General features: G+C 33.8%; 1 protein-coding gene and 1 non-coding gene across 12 annotated transcripts in view; one reads left to right on the top strand and one right to left on the bottom strand.

Moving 5' to 3' along the window:
• Positions 1-25,666, top strand: part of TBC1D5 (TBC1 domain family member 5) — a 567,416-nt gene that overhangs the window by 50,120 nt on the left and 491,630 nt on the right. The gene's annotated exons all lie outside the window — the stretch shown is intronic.
• LOC119626043 (U7 small nuclear RNA) lies at positions 22,426-22,488 on the bottom strand. Its single transcript, XR_005242239.2, has one exon. It is a non-coding gene; the product is annotated as a U7 small nuclear RNA (small nuclear RNA).

Here is a 25,666-nt window from a genome sequence, read left to right as displayed (position 1 = left end):
AGAAATTAATGAAATGTATGGATAAAGTAAAATTTACAGTTCCCCAGAGCAGAGCTAAACCACTAGTATCATTTTAGTTTTTATTTTCTTAATTTATATATATATATTTACACACACACAAGTATTTGTATTTGTATATATGTATATTGATATGAAATGGGTTATTGTATATGAAATAGTTTATATTGTGGTTTTTTTTATTTAATACTGTGAACAGTTCTCCATATCAGTAAAATTCTTCAAAGTGATCTTTAGTGAATACATAACATTCTATTCTGAGATTATCCCTAAATTTAACCATTCCCCTATTGTTAAATGTTGTTTTCCTTCATTTTCATTAATATAATTTGTAGTGAACTTCTCTAATGAAAATCTTTCAGTACCTCTTTCATTTTCTTTGAAGAGTTGTAACTTTTACTGCAATCTGCCTCTTTTGATTCACCTCACAAAATTTATTCTGTCTTCCTTAGTTACAAAAGAATCCCAATTTTATAGCTGAGTGTATTGACAGTATTACAGACTACATTGCCTGGCCTTCCAAGTGGTTAAGTGTGACCAAAGGACTAAGTTTATAGTTTATGAGATATAAGGTGGAATGTTATGTGAGAGAAGGGAATAGGGAGGGCTTTTCTTCCCCTTTCAGACTTCTTTCTGCTGCCTGCAATGTAGGTAGATTAGCTGGAATTCTTATAGCCGCCTTGGAATATGAGGTGACTTTGAATAGAAACAGTGTACATACAGTAGAGCAAAAGGGTGAAAGGAACTTGGGCCCCTTATAGTTGGAGCTGCCACATCAGCCTGTGATTTTCTTCTTCTGGACATTTACATGGGAGGAATAAGTTTGTCTCCTCCCTCCTTTTTCCCTTCTTCTTGTTATTGTTTGATTATTATTTTTATTGATTTGGGAGGGATGTGACCTAATCCTAGCTGATAGAGTATACCATTATTTAAAGTCTCTATATGATAATGTAACAGGTCAATTATAAGGAAACATACATTTTTGTCATGGTAGAATCTAGAGCTGTATTGAAAACTGAAGTCAGTATTTAGACTGGAGAAAGATGCTTTGTGTTGAAAGGAAAAACACTTAAAATGTTACAGAAAATACATAATTTCTGGAACTATTTGATAATATATTGCCGAATTTTGTTCTCAAATGCTATTAATATTTATAACAGATATTTCAGAAAACACTTGATAGCTTTTAGGCAAAAGATGAAACATTGAGGACTGTATATTGTATGAGAATCCCATCCCTATGAATTTTTATCAAATTATTAAATATGATAGCTAGTAACTTTGATGAGGTCAGTTCATAAATGTAGCTTTTGTTTTGTTTTGAGACAGGGTCTTGCTTAGTTTCTCAGGCTGTAGTGCACTGACATTATCATGGCTCACTGCAGCCTTGATCTTCCTGGACTGATGCCATCCTCCTACCTCAGCCTTCTGAGTAGCTGGGACCACAGGCACTTGCCACCATGCCAGGCTAATTAGAAACATTTTTGTAAATAGATGGGATCTCTCTATGTTGCCCAGGCTGGTCTTGAGCTCTGTGCTCAAGTGATCTTCCTTGGTTTCTGAAAGTATTGGGATTACAGGTATGAGCCACCATGTCTGGCTAAATTTAGCTTTTAATGCTCTCATATTAACTTGTTGAAAACATTTTGATATATGAAATTTTTAGAAAACATTTTTATGACTGTAGACTTGCTGTTTAATATTGATTCTAAGAAAGGTAATCATAACTTTAGTCAAATAAGTGAAGAATACACATTTGAAAAAATAAGATATGTTTTGAGCAGTTTTAGCTTTATAGAAAAATGGAGCAGAAAGTACAAAGGGTTCCCAAATACCCAGTCTCCCAAGGATACACTTTTTTATCCAGGATATTTCGCTATACATATTATACACAGAAAAAAGACTCTACATCTATTAACCAAATATATATTATTTTGTAATAGGAAAACCATACATGTTACTTTAATTCAGGGTTTCCCACCCTCATCACTACTAATATTTTAGGCTAGATAATTCCTTGTGGTAGGAGCCATCTTGTGCATTGTAGAATGTTTAGCAGCATCCCTGACCTCTACCCACTAGATGTCAGTAATTCTCCCTAGTCGTGACATGCAAAATGCCTCCATGCATTGCCAAATGTCTCTTAAGAAACAAAATCATCCTTAGTTGAGAACCATTGCTTTAACAATATAGGTGTTTTAGAATTTTCTGTGTTTTTCAGGTTTGGCCTAAATTTCAGGGCTCTGTAGCTCAATGAATCTTCCCACTGAAGATTGTATAGGCAAAATTTGGATCTTTTCTGCCACTTGGGCACTGTGGTCAGTATACATAATTTTACTGGGCCTCAGTTTCCTTCACTGCAAAATAGGTAAAATGTTACATAACTTGAAAGATTAATGTGAGAGTTCACTAAGATAAATTATATAAAACACTTCGATTAATTAGTAAATTAGTAGATTAGTTAATTTGCTTCTCTTCAGATGTACTGTATTGTTTTAATGTAATCCGTTCAGTGTGTCAAAAATGCATCACAAAGTTATTATTTCTGTGGGAAAGGCTGTCATAACTTGGGATCTACTATTTCTGGATATAAAGAATGCTATACTATGGGTAAATAAAAACTTTTTAAAATGAAGACTGATTTATGAGGTAACTTGTGTTTTGACCCTTTATGGTACCCTAATTAGATTGTGACTACATTCAGATTGTTAACAGTTAAGTGATCTCATCATGTTCTTTCAAGGCCTTTGAGCTTCCCAGATTGAAGATAGCATTAGATGTCAGCCAATCACTTTGTCCTTTGAAGTTTTTGTCTTTCACATCTGAAATCCCGCCAATTGTAACAGCTTGTGTGTCAGCCCCAGTAGAGGAAGTTGGATACTGTCAAGCTGAAGTTAGTCCACTAAAGACTTCTAAAATCTTGACATAGTTTATGACTAATAATGTCGACTTTCCATTATTTTTAGAATTGTAAAACATTGTCCACTAGTGAATGAAATGCCATCTGTAATAATTAAGGCTATTCTTACTGTTCTTCTGCAGAAAATTTCTAGAGATTTGGTGAAGATAGGAAAACTGTCAAAAAGGCTGTAGCATTATTATATTGTAGGTATTTCTTTGAAAAAGAAGTGTAAGAATATCTTGAGTGTCCAGTTGTTTGAGGGAAAATATGTTAGAGAAATATATAAAATATCGAGGAGGTTGTATTATAATCATATTAATGATGTATGAGAGCTAATCTTACGCAGTCTTTTAAACATTGAAAATGTGTTCATATGTGTTGAGATGAGGATTTTACCAATAGTATTGAAAAATATTTCTAATTCTAACAAGGATTGATCTCGCTTGTGTACATTTGCTTATTTAAAATTATCAAAATCCAGAAAATCATTGTAGCTTTGTAGGTTGTGATATGTTTGGGTGACTTATTGTTTAGGTTATTTTGCAGAATTATTTATTTGCTGTTTTATTTATGTATTTCATTATTTATTTATTTGATTATTTAGTAAATTATTTATCTGATGAATTATTAATACATCTTCATGACATCCTTTAAATTATTTATAACTTAATTTTGAGTTTATTGCTTTTAGATGCTGCATTGTTACTGACTAGTTTTGATTTTTTTCTTTGTGGTTCTTGAAAATTAAAGTATCAGCTCTAAGGCAAAAGTATATTCATTGTAATGCTCATGGATTTTTTTTTTTTTAATTTATGGCAGAGATAAAATTTCAGCTTTGTTTAGCTTTAAATTTACCTGTTTAGAGTTACCAGTGTTAGAATGTTTGTGTGTTATGTACATACTCATTTTAGAGTCACTTACAAATTAATGATATAGCCTATCATTTGTAAACAGTGATTGAACGTGTAAACTTCAGTCTGCATTACTCTTTGTGTCTTTAAAGGACAGATCTGCATTTCTTACTTGTTTTAGAATAAATAAGTCTTGGTTATTTTATTTTAACGGCAAATCTGTTTTACTACTGGAATATTTTTAGGGAAGTTCAGAGAAATGAAGTCCAACTCAGATTTGGATTCCTGACAAATAAATTTGACTGCTCTAGTCTTTGTTTTTTTAAATCCCCCTTGTATTTGTATTTGGAAAACATCAGGATGTTTATATAAATCTTTATATATAAATTTTGTATATCAGTCATAATGACATTTCTCTTGGAAGTTTTTATATTTAATAAATGAAAATGGACAAAGAGCTTTATAAATGCAAGCTATAGTTTCTTTGACTTAGCTAGTAATTCTCTTGTGTAAAGTTTCTATTTTTAATCAAATTTGAGATAATTTCTTCTGATTCTGTTTCATAACATAGAACAGTTATCAGGGTTCTCGTATTGCAAGGGTTTAATGAATAGGTTGAAGTATTCATTCGGGTGAGTGCCATATGCACAACATGGTCTTTATTTTGTGTTTGCTTGCAGTGAATTACTATGTACTTTACAGTTTTCACACTTCAGAGAGAAACTGCATTGTACATTTCAAGTTGAGATGCTACTGAAATATAGTGAAAATGGCCTCTGTAGACAGGTTTCACTATAAAATTGTAAATTATGCATACATATATCCAAATTTCTTATTTTGAAATATTGAATATATGAATATTTAATTGGGATGTTGCTTTAGTATCTTCATATGCTTGCCTTAAAGGAAGTGTTTTCCTTTGATTTATATACATGGATTTAGAAATGTGTGTATCATACATATCTGTGTCTTTTCTCTTCTGGTGATGAACAACCACAGATAACTATTAGATATGGCATTTTCTTTTTAAATGTGCTTCAGTAATGCCAATGTGGTCTTCTTTTGAAAAACAAAAAATAAAAAGCTTGCTTCTCCAGTATTGAATAAGATCTATATTAACTGTCATAATCTACTCAGCCCCCATTATTAACATATATTTGGGGAATGCTAGCTGTGTCATCCAAGTGATCTTTCCTTGGAAGATACACAGATGTGTGCACAGACACACATGCACATGTGAAATTTATGACATCAAAATAACTTTTTAGGACTTGTTTTTGAAAAGAGACATTAATGTAGACTTTTATAATAATACTAGGCATTGATTTCTTATGTGCAGATACGGAGCTCATATCTTACATGGATTGTTTGTTGATCTTCACAGTGATATAAGTACTGTTCATTTTTGAGTTGAAGAAATAGAGACTTAGAGATGTTAAGTAGCTTGCTCATTGCCACAGCTGAAAGTGGTGGGGCTGGCATTAGGACTCATTTACTCTGACTCAAGGTCCTTTCTTTGTGGCCCATAACAGCTTTGTATGCATAGATAGTACACCGTGGTTTTTAACCAAAGTTGTTTACTTTTTTTAGAGAATACTGGTATTTTCTTCTGAATATTTAACTTGCAAAGTATATTCATTTTGTATAACATTTAGTCATCTTTCTTAAACAGCAGACGAGTACTTGAGCCTCTTGAATTTTCTGATTTAATTCTTCTTGTAATACTGTATTGTTGAGGAAAAATTACATACAGAAGAAGAATTTGTGCTTTGGGGATACTGTTTGCCTGATGGATGTGCAACACTCATATCAGGTCTTTTGATTCTTAAACCCGAGGCATTTCCAGGGCTCTATTAGGTAAAATTTAATTTCCTTAAAAAATAAATGTTCTTATCAGGGTCACACATGTACATATTGTTAAAAGAATGATTAAGTGCTTGATGCCTGAGCTTTTATAGGAATGACCACAAACACTATTTATCCCAAATATAGTCTTCAATACACAGTTAAGCATTTTAACATGTGCATAAAAAGGACAAGAAAGCAATCAATTGTAATTTTAAACTTTTAGATGTAATTATTTAAAATATTCTGGGGAGCCTTAAAAAGTAAGGAAAGATGTTGTGAATTAGTGTGAGACTAAGAGGAAAAGATCTTTCCAACCTGTTTTCTACTTGAAGACATAGGGAAGCCTCTGTCCTGGGTCGTAAATATTGAGAGCACATCAGAGAACAAATGAATTAGATGGCAACACAATTTGGGTGATACTGGTATGAGTGCCATAAGTAACTGCATCTATATGACCGCTAGGGTACTGTGTGAATCTAGGAAGATTTTTCAAGTAAATAATGTTACAACATAAAATCCTAGGAACACGATTTATTAATAGGAAATATTTTAATAACTATGTTAATGATGTGATTTATCTTATAATCCAGGAGAGTTTTGAGAATGAAAGAGTATACTGTAATATGTAAGGACCACAGGTATGAATTGGGACTTTCCTGGTCAAATGGGGACATATGGTAGTACCTGAACTTCTACTGAGTAATTTCTAATAGTCTTGTAAAGTGTATGTTTAACAGGCGTCTTAATTCATGTGTAATATCTTTAAGAATGTTTTCTTTTATGATTAAACTAACTTCTCTTGTGGCCAGTATTTATGTTAGCCAATGTAGGCATTTTGTAATTGACTTTAGTAAAGGATAACTCTGATGTTTTATGACTTTTGGAACCTATTTTCAAGGTGACAGTTAAAGATGATTACTTTTGGGAGCAGAACAGTAAGTATGGCAAAGTTGATCATACTTTAGTGGATAGTTCTAAAGTTTTTCTTCATGTAAAGCATTATAAGTTTTTTCAAAAATTATTTTTTATTTTATTTTATTTTATTTTATTTTATTTTATTTTATTTTTCTAGAGATGGGGTCTTGAACTCCTGGGCTTAAGTGATCCTCCTGTCTTGACCTCCCAAAATGCTGGAATTGCAGGAATGAGCCACCACGCCTGGCCTGTTAAAGACATTTTTGTGCTTCCTTTGCCTTGTAAATCTTCTAATTCAGCAGTTCCCAACCTTTTTGGCACCAGGGATTAGTTTCATGGAAGACAATTTTTACATGGACGGGCGGTGGGGGGTAGGGTAGGGATGGTTTCGGAAAGAAACTGTTCCACCTCAGATCATCAAGCATTAGTTAGATTCTCATAAGGTGCGGGTAACCTAGTTCTCTTGCATGCACAGTTCACGATAGGGTTTGCATTCCTATGAGAATCTAATGCTGCTGCTGATTTGACAGGACGCGAAGCTCAGGTAAGTAATGCGACTGATGAGGAGCAGCCTAAATACAGAGGAAGCTTTGCTATCTGGTCTGCTGCTCGCTTCTTGCTGTGTGGCCTGGCTTCTAACAGGCCGCCTACCTGTACCAATCCATGGCCTGGGGGTTGGAGACTCCTGTTCTGATTTATAGTATGTTTGACATTTTGTGAAATCTAATCCTGTTTGTTATACCTTTAGAATTTATAATTTCATGTTGGATGATACATAGATCTTTTCTTTCTTTAAATGCATGTTACATGTCACATATATTGATAAAGTTGGTAGTTTTGCCAAAACATTTCTGGAAACAACTGTTTTTCTTTGGTGAAATTCTGTGTGGGAAAATAGAAATCTCTAGATAAGAGTAACTTAATTTTTTTTTGTATAGTTTTCTTTTTAATTTCCTCCTGATACATATTTATCTGACATGGCAAATTACATTATTAAAGTCATAGTTACATTGTACAATTTTAATTTTTAGTTTTTTTGTGTTTAGAACACATGTGACTTGTTAAGTTGAACCAGGTAACCAGAGTGGCATATTTGTACTTGAATGTGCATTACACAACTGGAAAAATTCTTGTGCAATAAATCTTATTCATATGTATAATATGAGAACTTTTTCTTTGTTCAGAAATGCCTATTATGCCTAACAAAAAAGGAAAGAACTATCCATATATTCTCCCTCAAGTTAGTTACAATATGAAGCACTTCCTGAAATACTTCACTGTAGTTCTAAGAGTAATACTATGTCTTATGTGTGGGCTCTGAGAGTAGCTTCTTTATAATTATGACAAGTAAAAGTACAGCCAAAGGTCACGGTAAACACAAGATTTCTTTCATACCTCATCCATTTTGTGGACAGCATATGCAGTAGTTTGGGTCCTGGCACTGATGTTTTAGTAGAGCAATCAAGGTTGTTCTCATGGAAGTGTTTCAAATCTCTTTCTGCCTACCTCCCATGTGGTTGCAAAATTTGGCATGAATATATATTTGAATTCTGGACTGATTAAATAGATCCTTATTAAATTTAGAGTTTGCAAACAAAAAAGGGGACCCTGTTATAATTCAAGGATTTCTTAGGCCGTTATAGAATAGTGATATATAGAAGCCTTTAATAATACTAAATACTATAGTGACTTGATACAGTGTCTCAGTATTGACCATCTTAGTACTGATGTTGTTCATAGAAACAGTAAAAACCAAACAACATAGTAATAACAACAAAAACAATATCACACAAATTATATAGACGACATGCCTGTAGATGTACAATCTATTGATTAGATCCTATATTTGACTTTAATTTGGCTATCTAAATAAAAGAGTGTTAAAAAGGTCATATATAGGAAAGCCTTTTATTAAAAAATGAATAGCCAGGCGCTGTAGCTCATGTCTGTAGTTCCCAGCACTCTAGGAGGCTGAGGCAGGAGGATTACTTGCGCCCAAGAGTTTGAGAGCAACCTGAGGAACATAGGGAGATCCTATCTCTACAAATATAAAAATAAAAAAAATCAGCCAGATGTGGTGGATTGTACCTGTGGTTCCATGCTGAGGAGGGAGGATTGCTTGAGCCTAGGAGATTGAGGCTGCAATGAGCCATGATCACCCCACTGCACTCTAGCCTGGATGACATAGCAAGACCCTGTCTTTAAAAAAAAAAGAAAAAAAAAAAAAGAATATGCATATGTTCTAGAGTGATTGTATCAGATCTCTTTAAGTCATTCTCAGTACACAGTACCAAGAAATGCATCTAAATAAAGAACATTTAGATGAGGATAAAATTGATGAATTAAAACTTTTAATGTAACTGATAAGTGTTTCCTTTGTACTTTTTTCTATTGTTTCCACACCCTAGCATGCTTTTTCTTACTGTAAAACTTCTAGAATAACAGTTTTCAAACAAGGTTGGTGCTGCTCCATAAGGGAGTTTCACAAATTGGTGTGGGGTTTTTACTCGTCACGATTGTGAGAGTGTTTTTGGCATTTAATGGATAGGGACCAGGTATGCTAGGTATTCTGCAGTGCAAGGGCCAGCCAGTCTCAGACTACAGGTTGTCCCAAGTATCACACAACTTTTGAATGTCTACTTGACTAAACTCTATTCAAAGATAAATCAGTAATACTTCACTATATAAAAATATTGATAAGTTTTTATAAAATGAAGAATCTGATAATTTAGGAGAAATTTGTGGGGAGGGGAAGCTTAAGTAAAATAAATAGTCTAAATATTATTGTATAATGTACTTCACATATTCTTTCCACTTCCTAATTTATAGCATTACTAAGTAGATATTTAGTTGAATAGTTTTCAGTTCGGTAATACAGTTACTGAGAGCTGAATAATTGCAAATATACAGCAGGATTTTAAGACTTTTTTTTTTTTCTTGAGGTGGAGTCTTGCTTGGTCGCCCAGGCTGGAGTGCAGTGGTGTGATCTCGGCTCACTGCAAGCTCCACCTCCTGGGTTCACACCATTCTCCTGCCTCAGCCTCTCGAGTAGCTGGGACTACAGGCCCCCGCCACCACACCTGGCTAATTTTTGTATTTTTAGTAGAGACGGGGTTTCACCGCGTTTGCCAGGATGGTCACTATCTCCTGACCTCATGATCTGCCTGCCTTGGCTTCCCAAAGTGCTGGGATTACAGGCATGAGCCACCACGCCCGGCCTAAGACTTCTTTTAACAACAAAGTTAATTTAAAATTTGTGCATCTCATTAAATTTTATCAATAAGCACAGATTTTTAAAAAAATGTTTCATGATTGTCATTTTAAATATTGAAGTTTCATTTTTTAGAATAACGATAATAAATGCGTTGTTAAAATTGCGTATTAAAATTACTTTTGTGTTGCCCGGTCTTCAGTATTATTCTGGTCCTGTTTCCAATAATCTATTATAAAACATCTCTGTAACTTCTTGCATTACATTTCTTTACCTGTTCCATTTACCTTCTGTTTTAAGACGGAATGGTCTCTGTTGCATTATAGAGACTTCATGTATGTATAACTTGACAGTGTGGCAGGAATTCTGGGATAGATAGTCATACTGTCCCACATTTTAGCCATCTCCTCAGAGATTGGATAGCTTTACTGTGTTCATATCCATGGATCCCAACTCTTTTTTTTTTTTTTCTGTAACTTTTTCATTATATAGAAATAGGCCCTAGGAAAGGTTGAAATGACTGTATTTTACTCTCAGACTTGATTAATGGTTTGGGTATAGAATTCTAGATTGTAGATAATTTTATTTTAGATATTGAAGGCTTTGTTTTACAACATTCAGTGTTACTACTGAGAAATCCATTGCCACTTTTTTCCCCCTACTTTTTTTTTTTTCTGGCTATATTTGGCCTGTTCTTAATATTCTAGAAGGCTTTAGGATCGTTTCTTTATCTCTGAAATTCTATGATAATATGTCTTAGAATAGATTTTATTCATTATTTGTAATGAATCTTCAGAGGACCCTTTTAAGAGCAAATGTCTTTCAGTTTGGGGATGTTATCTTGAATTATTTTGTTTCCCTGTTTTTGGTTTTTTATCCCTCTTTTTCCCTCAGCTCTCTTAGTTGGAGATTCAGCACCGGTGTAGAAGTGGGATGTGTGAGGTTGAGTCATTGCCTGATTGTGGGCAGAGTGATTTGCTTCTTCTCGGTGTCTTTTCTGATATATTCTGTTATGAGTAACTTCTTTTGATAAGTTATTCATCTGTTTTCCAAAAATTTATGATCTTGTTTCTGTTTTTCTCTCCACTTCCACTTTTTTGTGCTTGTGAAATACACCTTAAAAAATTATTTACTGCCATTTTAGTAGGGTTTTGGGTGGGAGAAGAAGTAATTTCATGTGGTTAATCTGTGTTTAGTGAACCAGTTGTTTTGTGTACTCATTTTGCAAGATGCAGCTCTTGAAAACTTTCTGTGATTCTTTAGTAATCTTACCTCACCTCCTACATACCTTATTAGAGCACTTATTATGCCACATTATAATTACTAGTTTATTGCTTATAATAAGAACAGGAATTGTCTTATTTTTATCAATGTTTTTGTGGAAAGCATATTTCTTAAATGAATGAAAACATAAACAAAATGCAGAAATGAGGTAGATAATAGATAACAACAGTACAATTTAGTGAGAAGGATTGAAATTATTTCTTATTTTAATCCTATTTCAATTAGTGTTTGATAGATTTTTAAAAACTTAATGGAGATTTATTTTAGTAAAATATTAATACTGTTGTCATCCTGGAGTAATCAAAAAATGTCTTTATATTAAAGCTAAATGACAAAGTAGTCATGAGAGTTTCATTGCAATGGAGAATCTTTCTTGATGCATTTAATTAGGAATTAACCTACAAGATATTGAAAAAAAATAGAATGAGTAGTGGATAGTTTTACATATTAAGGAGAGTACAACAGTATCATATAGTAAAGGGCAAAGAAGACAGAAAAAGTCTTATCGTCTTCTGTTAGCGTATCATTTCAATCATTCCAAATAGTAAAATAATAAATTCTAAGGAGACATCTTTTTGTTCTGTGAAAACATGTCATATCCACAGACAAAAGGAAAACGTCTGAATTAAGCACAAGATTTGGTTAAAAAGATCTTTGTCACTCTCTTGATGAAATGTCACCATCATAATTACCTATTGTCTCCTTTTGAAAGTTTTCCTTTGATCATAATGTTTTGTTTAGTTTTATTGATTTTTAACTTTAAAGGTAGGAAATATAATTGGTTTAATTTAAACTGTTTAACTCATGACTTCGCTTTCATATAAGTTAAAATAAATGAATCAGCAAATAGGTATTGAGTACATACAGGACCCTGGTTGGTACGCAGTGAAGTTGAAGAGATACTCACTTTAGAAAGGTGGCTTTTCTTAAGAAGCTGTATGCATGTAAAGAGTGACAGGTGTAAGGATTAGTAGGATAGAAAATATCTTGAAATCATATATGATCAGTTACCAATGAATGGCCCAAATGGATTTCTGCTAATTCAGCTATCTTTAGTTGAATGTTCACACATTCCTAAGTCGTATCTTAGGCATGATGTATATAAAGACAGAAAGAATTGATGCTTGATACAGTTACTTAACAGTGTTCTGAATTTTATTTTTGATAATCTTTTTTTTTAAGCCATAGTCTATCTGTAGGGCCTGTTCATTTTTATGCTTGCGTTTGCTTACTTATTAGAAACGTTCTTAAAATTGCATAGAATTACTTTGGGGATATTTCATTTTTTACTTTTTGATTCCTATACACACTATATAATCTTTTCATCAAACCATTCAAATTTTAAAAATCAGAGATTTTACACCAAAAACATGTAGATAGTAAGTTTTTGCTGTATACTAGTATTTTGCTTCATAAAACATAGTCGGCATATTTATTCTGTGTTCACGTATTTTTACTTAAGTTCAGCATTCATACATTTTCAAGAGTAGTTTCAGGATAAAATTAAATATATACTATGTTTTTTCACTCAGATGAACTCATTTTCCCCATCTTATGAACAACTACTTCTTTAGAGTTTATTAAAATGTTTTCTTGAGTGTACCACTTAGACTGTCTCTGTCACTTCATCTCCCCTACTTCCATCTTTTATTGATTACTTTCTATGTTATATTGAATCTAGTGTACACAAAGTTTATGAAAAGCTAAAACCCAGTGCAGGAAGGTCCTAGAAAAAAAAGTATAATTATGTTATTGTATAAACTTTAAAAATGTTGTTTAGGAAGCTAAAACTCCTTAACAGATGTGATTGCTTCATTGTTTCAAATTTATGCCAATCAGAGTTGATAGGATTTGATCACACTCTAGTAGATTTATGAAATACATTACAATATTGCATGACATACTTCAGATAGAAAAACATCAATATAAGTTGGGTATGATTTCTCGTTTAAGATAACAAACTAGTAATTCTTTGAAATCAGATGGTTACTACTTTGAGAGAATATCAGTTTTTATGGAAATTAACCATATCTCTCATATTTTCTTTATGGTGACAAAAAGTATATTAAACTTTCATTTACATGTGCAAATTTAATTGTAAATGAGAGGCATTTTGTTTCTGTTTCGCAATAGATGACCTGTCAGATTTTCAAAGGCATATAAAGAAATGGAGTTGGACTTAAAAGAAATTTGGCTGCAGAAAAGGTTAACACAAGATGAAAAATCTTACACTCGTGGTACTGAATTTCTTTAAAGTAAGATTTCAGTTGATATGTCCAAAGTCTTACTAGGATTTTGTTTTTTTCCAAATACAAATAAGTTTAATACCTCACATAACAAATAAAATGGAGAAGAACTTACTCACTAATGAAGTGACAGGTTTCCTTAGGGAAGTCAGAGCCAAGGAATTGGGAGTCAGACTCTCAAGCCTGTTTGTTCTCATAGCAAATGACAGAACTATTTATTTAAAAGCCGCTTGATGAGAGTATCTTTAACTTCATTCAGGAGGTCTACAACGTGGAGTCCTTCAGTTCATTTTTGAAATAAAAGCCTGAGATCTCCTGAGGACTTGCCTTGAAATTGTTATTAAATCAAGTAACTTGTGAAAAGAGGGTAGAATTTTTAGTTTCTTAGATTTAAATTAAAAGTTTTTAGAATATGAAGACTGGCCAAACCAGTGATTTTAAAGAAGATAGGCCCTCACGTTTCAGGTAAGAATACTGTAAAACCTTTTAAATTTTTTTTCGGAAGAGAATTATTCATTTGGTGGCTTAGATTTTAAAATTTTAGAAAGTATAGGCTGGGTGCAGTAGCTCATGCTTGTAATCCAAGCACTTTAGGAGGCTGAGGCAGGCAGATTGCTTGAGCCACGGAATCGAGACCAGGCTGAGCAATATGGCGAAACCCCCACTCTGCAAAAAAAACAAAAACAAAAACAAAACAAAAAAACAAACATTATCTGGGCGTGGTCCACATGCCTGTAGTCTCAGGTACTCAGGAGGCTGAGGTGGGAGGTTCAACTGAGCCTGGGTGAGGCTGCAGTGAGCCGCGATCACACCACAGCACTCCAGCCTGAGTGACAGGTGAGACCCTGTCTCAAAAAAAAAAAAAAAAAAAAAAAAAAAAAAAAAAAGGAAAGAAAGAAAAGAAAGTACAGAAAATAAGTAGAACAGGCAAACATGTATTTACCATGCAGAATTAGTATGCCACCACATGTATTTTTAAAAGATACTTTTAAAGTCTTTCCCTTCCCAGAGATAACTGCCTTACTGAAATTGGTTTATATCTTTCCTGTTTTTGTATTATCGCTACATTTATGTCTCCATTAACATTAAATGCTCTTAAAGATTACTTAACCGAAATATTCTATTATTTGTTGTTATTCTATTATTTACATTTTTTTCCCCTTCTTCATCATTATTCCTGAACTGTTATTTGCTGTGAGTTTTACATCTGGTTGATTCATTTTAACTGTTGTGTAATGTTTCATGATAGAACAGCATCAGAACCACAATTTGTATACCTGTTTCTCTTTTGACAGACATTAAGGGCCAGGATACTTTGCATAGACTTCTTCTACAGATATTCATGGAACTCTGTAGGGCTCAGTGTTTTCAGCACATGGACAAGCTGCCATCAATTCTTATAGCATTGTATCCAGGTTCTGGCACTAGGCAGTATCCTTAGGCAATTTGATACCACTAGAGTGGTATATTGCTTTCTTTTTCTTCCTGAATTTCCTGTCTTTACAAGCCGATCCACTGTTTCCGTTCCTGGCAAAGAAGCTTGCAGACAACACTGTCATGCTTTTTTTTTTAAACAAGTGTTCTCTGAATCCTCCCTACCTCCTAGTACAAAAAAATATAAAAATCTCTATATTTTTTGCATCTGTTTGAAAAAGATGCCTTTAAAAAATAGATGTTTTCTAGTTTTTATATTTTTGCTTTATTGTAACCTGCAGGAGGCTAGGACCTGTGCTATTTGAAGTTTATTTTGCCACAGCAACGTGTGTGCTGGATCTGTGCATGAATAAGACATGGTTTTGCTTACTGTGAACAGTATGATTTTGTGCCCAGGTATATAATTCTTTCAGTTAGCAGTGAACTCTTGAGTGTTGAAAAAAATACATTCTTATTTTGTGAACATTTTGGAATGTTTTTAGTCATTTAAAAATTGTATAATATAAATTGCATTCTTTAGATTCAAATTTGTATTATCATTTTCACTAGTTTAGCTAATTTAATTTTAAGACATTTTATATTTTGGAAAAAATCACGTATTAGGTAGAAGTCATATATTTAAACATGTATTACACACTTAAGATTTGGGTTGTAGTGCACTCTCAAACCATTAAAGAGAAAGCTGTCAGTTTATGAAATTCTTTGTATGCCCAACAGCTTGAAGCTGGCTGATAGAATGCCGAATATTAGACTATCAGTTTTATTAACTCTTTCACTTAAAGTATTTCTTCTTGAAATAAAAAAGAAACTTAAGTGAATTGCTAGGTTTGGATCATTTATTGAATGTCAGTAGTTTCAGAAAGCTGAAAAATGTTTATGCTGTGTAATAAACAGATGCTGCTCTAACAGTACAATACGTTATGTACCAAAAATGATCTCTGTTTTAATCAGAGATGCTGATTTAATGAGACAAGACTAGCTTACATCAAAATTGGATTTAGGATGTAATTTTTGGTTTTTGTATGTTTTTTCTACATAATTAATAGACATACCTTTTAACATCATTATCAGATTTGGGGAAGAATGTTTATTTCTTTGATTTTCACATCTATTTTTGAATTCACAGGAGTTTGTAATTGTCCTATAAACCCATTCAAAATAGCTATTAAAATGCCTTAAAGAAGATGCCTTGTTTTGTACTTTATTAAGTCTACTTTGCATGAAATTCATATAGGTCTTAACTTTTCTACCTTTTTTTGATTAAGGATACTGAATATTTTCTATAATTCGTGGGACAGTTTGGGGGAGGCAGTCAGTCAGTCAATTGACTATTGTGAGATGATGATGCTTGAGGTTTAAAATCTCTGTCACGCAGTGTGCTTAGGTTGCCTTTTTGGTTTGCTGTCCAGAGTCACTGGAGTCTTTTCATCTATGAGAGAAGCACTTTGCTAGGCTCTGCTTTCTTGTTCACTTAACTTATTCCATGAGCACCCTCAAACTTGACTGCAGTTGCTGACTTTGAGTCCTTCTTCTGCATCTGTATTGTACATCTTTGATTGACATGTTTGCCTTTACATATGGTCAGGTAATTTTATATTTGGAAAAATATTCCTATTGTGTGTTTTATTCCACTGAACCTAGCAGAGTTAAATGTAGTTTGGATGCATTGGGAAGAATTAATGATTGGAAGATACAGAGTTGGTAAATTATTTATTCTGGCCCTGAGGAAGCTGAAAAGCTGAGTGAAAGACTAATAAATCATTTGTGGTAGTGCTGGTTGTCACTTCCAATTATTTTAGACGTTTTTGTGATAAACTGCAGCACCTGCTAGATATCTGCACACCCTCCCTTGATGCTAGTGGTGCAGCTTGTTTAGTCGATTATCAAAGGCAAGTTTGTGTAAAGTTTATTTAGGTTGGAAAGGAAATTACTCTTTTTGAGTCAATTTTGTTGCTTTTCCTCATTGTTTTGAATGCTATGAAAGAATTTCCCTGACATGGCCAAGAATCTGGAATATGCCTACTACTTTAGCCAGGAAAGACTGTCTTTATCTTTTATTAAATACTTGAAGAATTGAGCTTCTTTCAGACTAATTGAAAACTACGTCAACTGAGATGATTAGTATGCTAAAGATCAAATCATCTTTTTGGCACCAATTGATAGAGAACCACTGTTGCTGCTTGACCAGGCTTTTTTTCTTCATTCTTTGTTTTTAAAGGCTGAGATTTTGTAACTACTAGCCTAAAAGGTAGTGAGATCCTCTTTTCCACTGTTCCTAAACTCTGCTGCTGAGATTCTTGAAGAGGCAGAGAAAAATTGGAAAGAAAGCACAGCCTAGGCTGGTCTGATTCTAGCAATCTTGAAACAGGACTACTCTAAAACTCCTTTGAAAATAAATCCTACACGCCTGCAATCCTAGCACTTTGGGAGGCTGAGATGGGCAGATCACCTGAGGTTAGGAGTCCAAGACCAGCCTGGCCAACATAGTCAAAACCTGTCTCTACTAAAAATACAAAAAATTAGCTGAGCATGGTGGCCTGCGCCTGTAATCCCAGCTACTTGGGAGGCTGAGGCAGGAGAATCTCTTGAACCTAGGAGGCGAAGGTTGCGGTGAGGCGAGATCACACCATTGCACTCCAGCCTGGGCAACAAGAGCAAAACTCTGTCTCAAACAAACAAAAAACATGGGCCAGTCGAGAGGACTCTTAAAGATATATACTTTGAATAATCTTGATAAGTGGTCTTGTATTCATTTAGTTGCATTTTTACTCACTGACATGCTTCTCTTCATCAAACATTTATTAAAGCTTATATGTGCCAGCCCCCTGAAACAACAATTACTACTATAATAACAACTCTTTTTGGAGGTTAGTATGTGCCATGTACTATTCTTAGCTTTTTTGTATGTATTAACATATTTTAATATGACAACCTTATAAGATATTTATTATTCCTATCCTTATTTTACCAAGGAGCCCTATGGAGTGATAAGGCAATAGTGATTTAGTTTTTTTCTTTAGGGTCTACAGAAAGTGGGAAACATTCATGGTAAATCTTAGTTAATTAGGTTTAGGAATTTCAATCCAAGTAGTATAATAATAACTATTATTTATTGAAGATTTAATTTTGTATTTTGTACTATATATATTATTTCACTTTTAACCCCTGAATAATAAATGATTATTATCTTCTTTGTCATTGTATTAGTCCATTCTTATGCTACTATAAAGAACTGCCTGAGACTGGGTAATTTATAAAAGAAAGAGGTTTAATTTACTCCTAGTTCCACAGGGCTGGGAAAGCCTCAGGAAACTTACGTGGAAGGGGAAGCAAACTTGTCCTTCTTCACATGGCGGCAGGAAGGAGAAATGCTGAGCAAAATTGGGAAACGCCCTTTTAAAAATAATCAGATCTCATGAGAACTCACTCACTGTCACGAGAACAGTATGAGGGTAACCACCTCCATGATTAAATTACCTCCCACTGGGTCTCTCCCATGACACGTGGGGATTATGGGAACTACACAATTCAAGGTGAGATTTGGGTGGGGACACAGAACTAAACCATATCAGTCATGATGGTGAAATTAAATCTTAAAGAGGTTAAACTACTTGCCCTGGGTTGTGCAGCTTGGAGGTGGAGGAGCTGGGGTTCGAGTCAGAATCTGACTGCCTCCACACTCTATTTAGGGATTATAAACCCTGCTTCCTGTGGAACTTGGTAAGCCACAGAAAGTGGGGAGGAAAGTTGTCTAGTGAGCAGCTGGGGAGCATTGACAGCAGTGGGACCAGAACTATGAATCTAGTGATTTTTTTTTTTTTTGAGGTAAGTTAAAAATCTAAATTTTTATGTGAAATATCAAGTTTAAAAAATCTTGGCAGTTTATTCAGAATGAACTGTTTGCTCACTGGAAGTGGCCTATGGATGCCAGTTTGAAATCCCAGCATATTGCCTTCCTTCTAGCTTTATCAAATTGAAAACTAGTGATAGTCTATGAAACAATATGAATAGATTATATTAGTAAAATTCCATCCCTTAGGGAAGTTAACAGATTAAATGAAACATAATTATTTATTACTTTAGTAATTCTGTGTAACTTGTTATATACCTCAAGAGATTTAGTTGGGTTTAATTTCAGGTTATAGGATACTAGTAATTCAGCTATAAACTATAGCATAGAGTATAAAATCAAACAGTAAAAAAAAAAACTAGAATTTTGAAAATCTAAGCAGGTATTAAGTTATGGAAATGTTTATTGAAACACTCTTTTCTTCCCTCCCTGTACCCACTCCCGCCATTCCTCTAGTGCTTTTATTTCCTCCTTTCTCAGCTCATACACTTTCTTTCACTATGCTCTGAATCATGTGGGAGATTCAAGATATATATATATATATATGTGTATATAACATATATATGTGTGTATATATGTATATACATAAATATAGTTTTTTTTTTTTAAGTGAAATGCCTTTATTAGATTACAGGTAGAATTAAATCATATGTAGAATGTTGTTACTTTTAATAGAATATAATGCAGTCAAAGATCAAAGTTTTAGTAAATGGGGATCTGTTTGAAATAAAAGTCAGTGGTTGTTTATGGATTTATTAAATGCTTTTATCTTAAAATACAAATTAAATATTCCTGGAGACAACATGTATCATTTCATAAGTGTTTGAAAAATCAGTCTAATCAGTTGTTAGAGAGTTCTTCCACAAAAAGATGAAAGACAAAACCTTCACAATTGTTATAAACGTACTATTTTGGAATTATTAAAAATAATTTTCCTGGCTGGGTGCGGTGTTTCATGCTTGTAATCCTAGCACTATGGGAGGCTGAGGCAGGCAGATAGCTTGAGCCCACCAGTTTGAGACCAGCCTGGGCAACATGGTGAAACCCCATCACTGCAAAAAATACAAAAATTAGCCAGGTGCGGTGGTGCATGCTTGTAGTCCCAGCTACTCGGAAAGTACTCGGAAGGCTGAGATTGGAGGATCACTTGAGCCTTGCGGGGGTCAAGACTGCAGCCGTGATTGCGCCACTGCACTCCAGTCTGGACTCTGTCTCATTGAAAAAAGAAAAAGAAAAAATTATTTTCTTAGTGGATTTTTAAATCCTACCTTATAACGAAAGTAATTGCATTGAAAATCAATGTTTCTTTCAAAAATAAAGGGCTTAATAAATTATGATTTCTTTTTAGTGGGTCCTTTAGCTCTTTAGAAATGAAATACTTGTTAGTGACTTAATTTTTATAAGTTAGAGGCTTTTGACGTATAGCATTTCATTTGTTCAGTTGTTCAAAGTATGGCTTTAAAAAATAGAAAAATCTTTTACTATGTCTTATTATAAGGATAATATATGTTCATTACAGAAAAATTTTAAAAATTACAAAAAATTAAAAACATGATTCTATTATAAGCAACCAGCAAATCTGTCTGTTTTCTGAGGGTTTTAAAAATTTTTTTACTTTGACTGCTTAGCGTTTTATATTTGTCTTTTCTGTGATAATATTCATAGCTTAGTAGGCTTGCTTTTAAAAGATATTATAATATTTGAGAGTTCAAATGCATCTCATTTACAAAGCTTTTCATCCAGCAACTAAAAGTAAATTATTCCTCTTCCTAACTTCCGTGTGGCTGACTGTACCTCTACAATGATTTTTTGTAACAACATATGTACGTCTCACACTGTCTTGTATTCATTTTTATATTATTGTAACATTCACTAACTGTTTAGTGAATAAATGAAAAAAAATTCGGACTAATCAGTTGTTAGAGGGTTCTTCCACAAAAAGATGAAAGATCTAATAGTAGTAATTGTTAGTTATAATGTTTCTATTTTGGAATTATTAAAAATAATTTTTCTTAGTGGATTTTCTTATCCTACCTTTAATGAAAGTAATTCCACCCAGAATCATCACTTCTTTCTTTTGAGAGAACCATTGGTTCTTAAATTAGATCTTAACTTCTAGATAAGATTGTTAACACAGGTAGGGCTTTTGTGGAAATGTGATTATACTAAGAAATCACTAAAGTTTATGGAGCAACAGTTTTTTCTAGATCTAAACATGTGCTCGGTGTACTACTTAATAAGTAATGGAGATTTACTATGTTCAGATTTGTCAAGTCTAATTTGAAGGGTAAATACTGCTAAGTAAGTATATACAATCTTGCAGTTCTAAAATGTTGCAAAAATTAATGAATTATTTGAGTGCTTATAATAAAATGATGTTTGGGAAATCTGAAGGAGAAAAATTTTAGAAATGGTGATTCTAGTATGTTACTTTATAGATAAAAGGTAATTCAGAATGCTAGATGTGGATGAGTGCTTAGAAGTTATCTTCTGAAATCTTCTTTGTCAGTAGGAAACAGAAGTTTTGGGAGATAAATAATTGGACCAAAGTCATAAGACTGCAGTGTATCTAATGCTAATTACTAATGTGTGCTCAATAAATATTTTTATGACTAAATGAAATGCCTTATATATAGGGAGTTGCTGAAAAATTTGTCATGTGTGGTTTAGGAAAGTTATTGCAAAAACAGTTGCCATGAATGTTCAAATTAGAAAACAGAATTACTGCATTTCCTAAAAATATTTATACTTTGAAGAGAAGAACTTAGAAGACATAATACTTTTAAAAACATGGCAATGTATAGAAAAATGAAATAGAATGGGTACTATTTAGCTTTGTTTCTAGCATCACTTTGACTGCATAATTGGAAGGTATCTTTGGATAAGCTTTTTGGAAACTTTTCTAGTTGGAAAAGGATTTCAGCTGGAGTGTCTAAAGGGTCACACACACACAAAAACCCCTCTATATTAAAATAAAATGTGTCCAAGCTTTAAAGAAAAGATCTCAGAGTTTGCAGATGATCCTAAAATTGGAGCTAGGGGAAATAATAAGGAACAATGCAATCAGATTCAAAAAGATTTGGATTGTTTAGGTGATTGGGCCAGCAGATGGCAAATGCAGTTCAGTGTAGACAAATGTAAAATAATTATCTTAGGAACAAAGAACCAATCATACAGCACACTGATCAGGAAAAAATTTGTGAGTTATTGTAGGAAAACCATTGAAACAGTTAACCCGGTGCACAGCTGCAGCAAAAAAGGCAAGCAAGAAACCAAATTAGCAGACGGATAGAATATAAAGCAAGAGGCAATACTTATAGTGTGTTAAGAAACTTGCTAGACTCCATCCAAATTGCTCAGTCTACTGTTGGTTGATAGAACTACTTTAGGAAGAGTACGGTTTTGCCTTGGAAATACACTGAAAATGGTACCAAACAAATCTAATAAAATGATGTTAAAGAGATTTGCACTAATTTTTATCAACTTTCAGTTTGCAAACTTTTATAAAGATATAAGCAAGACACTGAGTAAAAGTAAAGACACTTCAGTTCTACTACAAAGAGTTGGTCTTCCTAGAGGACATTTGTGGTTTTCATTGCCTGGGGCCTTACTAAGCCCCTTTCTAGGTTAGGAGACAGCTTCTCACCCCTCAAGATTAAGGAAGCCTAAAGGCTAGCATGAGGCCCTTCTGTAGTTTAAGAGTTGCACCTTGACATCTGGAAAGACCATGGGCATGAGGCTAAGAGCTGCCACTGAGATGCTTCCTCCTGGCCTGTAACTCTTTTTTTTTTTTTTTTCCTTTCTTTCTTCTTCTTCTTTTTTTCCCCTTTCTTTCTCCTTCTTCTTCTTCTTTTTTTAAAATATTGCGGGACTGTTCTGTAAAAACCAGAAAGGCTGCTAGACAAATTCTAAAAGAGCCTGTAACCCTTGATGCAGTAACATAAGTTCCAGGCTTCATTCAAGGCTGTGGAGGCAAACATTTTTCTGTGATTTGCCTTCCTTGATTCCTGTCCAAGCTGGATTTTCCAACCTTGTCTCAGTGTTCTGAACTATCTAGTACCTAGCCAATAAATTCCTTTTTGACTTAGATTCACTAGAACATGTATCTGTTGTTTATAATCAAGAGCCTTAACTGGTACAGTGGTAGTGTTCTGTTCTTTTATCCTTGTTTCTTGAATTATTTTCTTTTGTCCTATAATGTGTTCACTTTGTTTGGAGTGGTGTCTTATACTAAATCATTTTTGGGATGAGAAGAAAGCTAAAATGCAAATTGTCCTCTTCATCTCTATCTGCCTGTCTTTTTGTCTGTCCCTCTCTCCCTCCCTATCAGAATGCAAAAGAAGTGAAAAGAATTTGTATCCATACCATTGGCATCTTGTATCCATACCATTGGCATCTTTTGTAAAATTTAACTTTATCCATGCAATTGAATATTCAGTGTTACTGTTGAAAATGGTCTTTGGTATCGAGACCTGTTTTAAGAATGTTTGCATTTTTTAATACATTATATTAGGTATCTCTAAAAATCGTTTTCTGGCCGGGCATGGTGGCTCACACCTGTGATCCCAGCACTTTGGGAGGCCGAGGTGGGTGGATTACGAGGTCATGAGATTGAGACCATCCTGGCCAATATGGTGAAACCCCATCTCTATTAAAAATACGAAAAAAAATTAGCTGGTGTGTGCCTATAATCCCAGCTACTGAGGAGGCGGAGGCAGGAGAATTGCTTGAACCCAGGAGGCAGTGGTTGCAGTGAGCTGAGATCATGCCATGACACTCCAGCCTGGGCAACAGAGTGAGACTCCGTCTCAGACCAAAAAAAAAAAAAAAAAAAGAAGAAGAAAATGATTGTGTTAGAAAATTCACTGTAAAAATGCATTTGTCCATTTATTCTAAATATGTTGGGTTATTATAAGAATGAATCAAATGTATTTTATAAGTTTTTTATATGAAAAATGGGATTTTTTTTGGATCTATTACTTTTTTTCATTTAATAGTATATTGTGAGCAGGAAAGGTAAGCCTGTATCATCTCTTTTAATAGTTGCGTAACATTCTATTATTATATAGAAGTCCTACATATTTTTTAACCAGTTCCCATAGATGACTATTTAGGTTATTAGAATTTTCCACTGTTATATATACTACTGCATTCAAACTGCTTTTAATAGTATTTGCATATATCCCTCATTATTTCCATAGGCTAAATTCCAGAAATGGACTTACTGGTTAGAAGGGTAATTACAAGTCTTCTGATACTCACTGCCAAACTCTACAAGTTTCATTTCTACCGGCAATTTTGATTCCTGAATTTTTTACATCAATCCTCGTATTAATACTTAAAAAGAAAACATCTTTGCTAATTTTATAAGAGAAAAGTAGTGTCTTGTTGTAATAATGTACCCGTTTTTAATGCTATTGACCATTTATATTTATTTTATAATTTACCTCTTAATACGATTTACTTGTTACTCAGGTATTTTTCTCATATTTAATTACTATATTATATATTAAGAAGATCAGTCTTTTGTAGTATGTCGTATTTTTTTTCTGTGTTTGATTTTTTTTTTTAAACTAGTGAGTTGAGGAATTTGGTTTTATTTGTTTGGATTTTTTATTTTTGGGTCATATAACCATTTAAAATTTTTATGTAATCAAATATATATCATTCTACATAAAAATTTTCATCTTTAGTATTTAAAACTTAAAAAATACCTCATAAAGTTTTAATTGATCTAGGATTTTAAAATAATCAGTTTTGGGGCCTATATACTGTATTTTCTGTGTATTGGCCTTACAGACCTCAGTGTACATACAGATTTACAATCATGAATGTTTGGAAAGCACACTGGAACTGCTTCCAGCTGACTGTGACCTTGAGTCTCAGCTTCTGCATCTATGAAATGGAAGATATTGGTCTGGTACAGTGCTCTGTTCATTCTGGGTTTTTTGCCCATGAGCCCCAGTAAGAAAATTTAAATCACAACCACAGACACACATGTACATAAACACATACAAGTATATGTATGTGTATATATAAACATACTGTGTTTCTACTTTTTGTGTGTCATGCCATACATATCATGCCATGCAGTGCCAGATATTATTTTAAAAAAAACCTCACTAAATTGCTTTCCTTACCTACTAAGGGGTGTTACAATTTGAGAAACACTTGTCCGGTGGATCTTTGATTGGACACTCACATGCCTTCTGGGACTGACCAGATAACAGTTGCACATAACTTACCACTTTAGCTAATCAGAGGGCTTGGGTTCTATCTAAAGGCATTCAAATTAAAAGAGTAAAACAAAGCACCTTGTTAGGTCAGCAGACATTTTCAAGTGGAATTCAACCTTCAAATTTGGGACCCTATCCTACTCTAGAGAAAAAAATCAAATACATAAAATATTGGCTCATTACTTTGTCAAATTGCTATAAAATAGTTTTAAGTTCATGGTCAGGCAGTGAAATCAGACTATACTTTTAATAGCATTGGTCTGGATGCTGATATTTGAATGCTTTCCCGGTAACCTCTTCTAAACTTCTTTGGCACTGTGACAACTTCTAGCCATGAAAATTAGGAGATAAAATGGCCTAACTCAGTTTTCCTGATTTAATGAGAAATAATGTCTATGCTAGGATATGAGAAGATAAATATGAAAGAGATAATTCCAAGTATCTGAGTTACTTTCAAGGCTGATGTTAAAGGAGAAAGTGGGCTTGGTGTGGTGGTTCGTACCTGTAATCTCAGTGCTTTGAGATGCCAAGGTGAGAGGATTGCTTGAGGCCAGGAGTTAGACACCACCAACCTGGGCAACATAGCAAGACCCTGTCTCTACAAAAAATTAAAAAATTAGCTGGACATGTGGTGCATAGTTGTAGTCCTAGCTATTTGGGAGGCTGAGATGGGAGGATTACTTGAACCCAGGAGTTTGAGGATGCAGTGAGCTATGATTGTGTCACTGCACAGCAGCCTGGGGGACAGAGTAAGAACTTGTCTTAAAAAAAAGGGAGGGTTGGGGGAGACAGGTGAACTTTGTCCTTCCCATTTCAAATGAAGGTGATGCACTATCCTAGCAACTGTGTCCAAAAACACTTTTAAGAAGAT

The sequence above is a fragment of the Chlorocebus sabaeus genome, chromosome 15 (assembly GCF_047675955.1).
Source record: "Chlorocebus sabaeus isolate Y175 chromosome 15, mChlSab1.0.hap1, whole genome shotgun sequence".
NCBI classification, from domain to species: Eukaryota; Metazoa; Chordata; class Mammalia; order Primates; family Cercopithecidae; genus Chlorocebus; species Chlorocebus sabaeus.
Note: the sequence above shows the minus strand (reverse complement) of the source record. Positions and strands in the feature narration are given on the sequence as shown.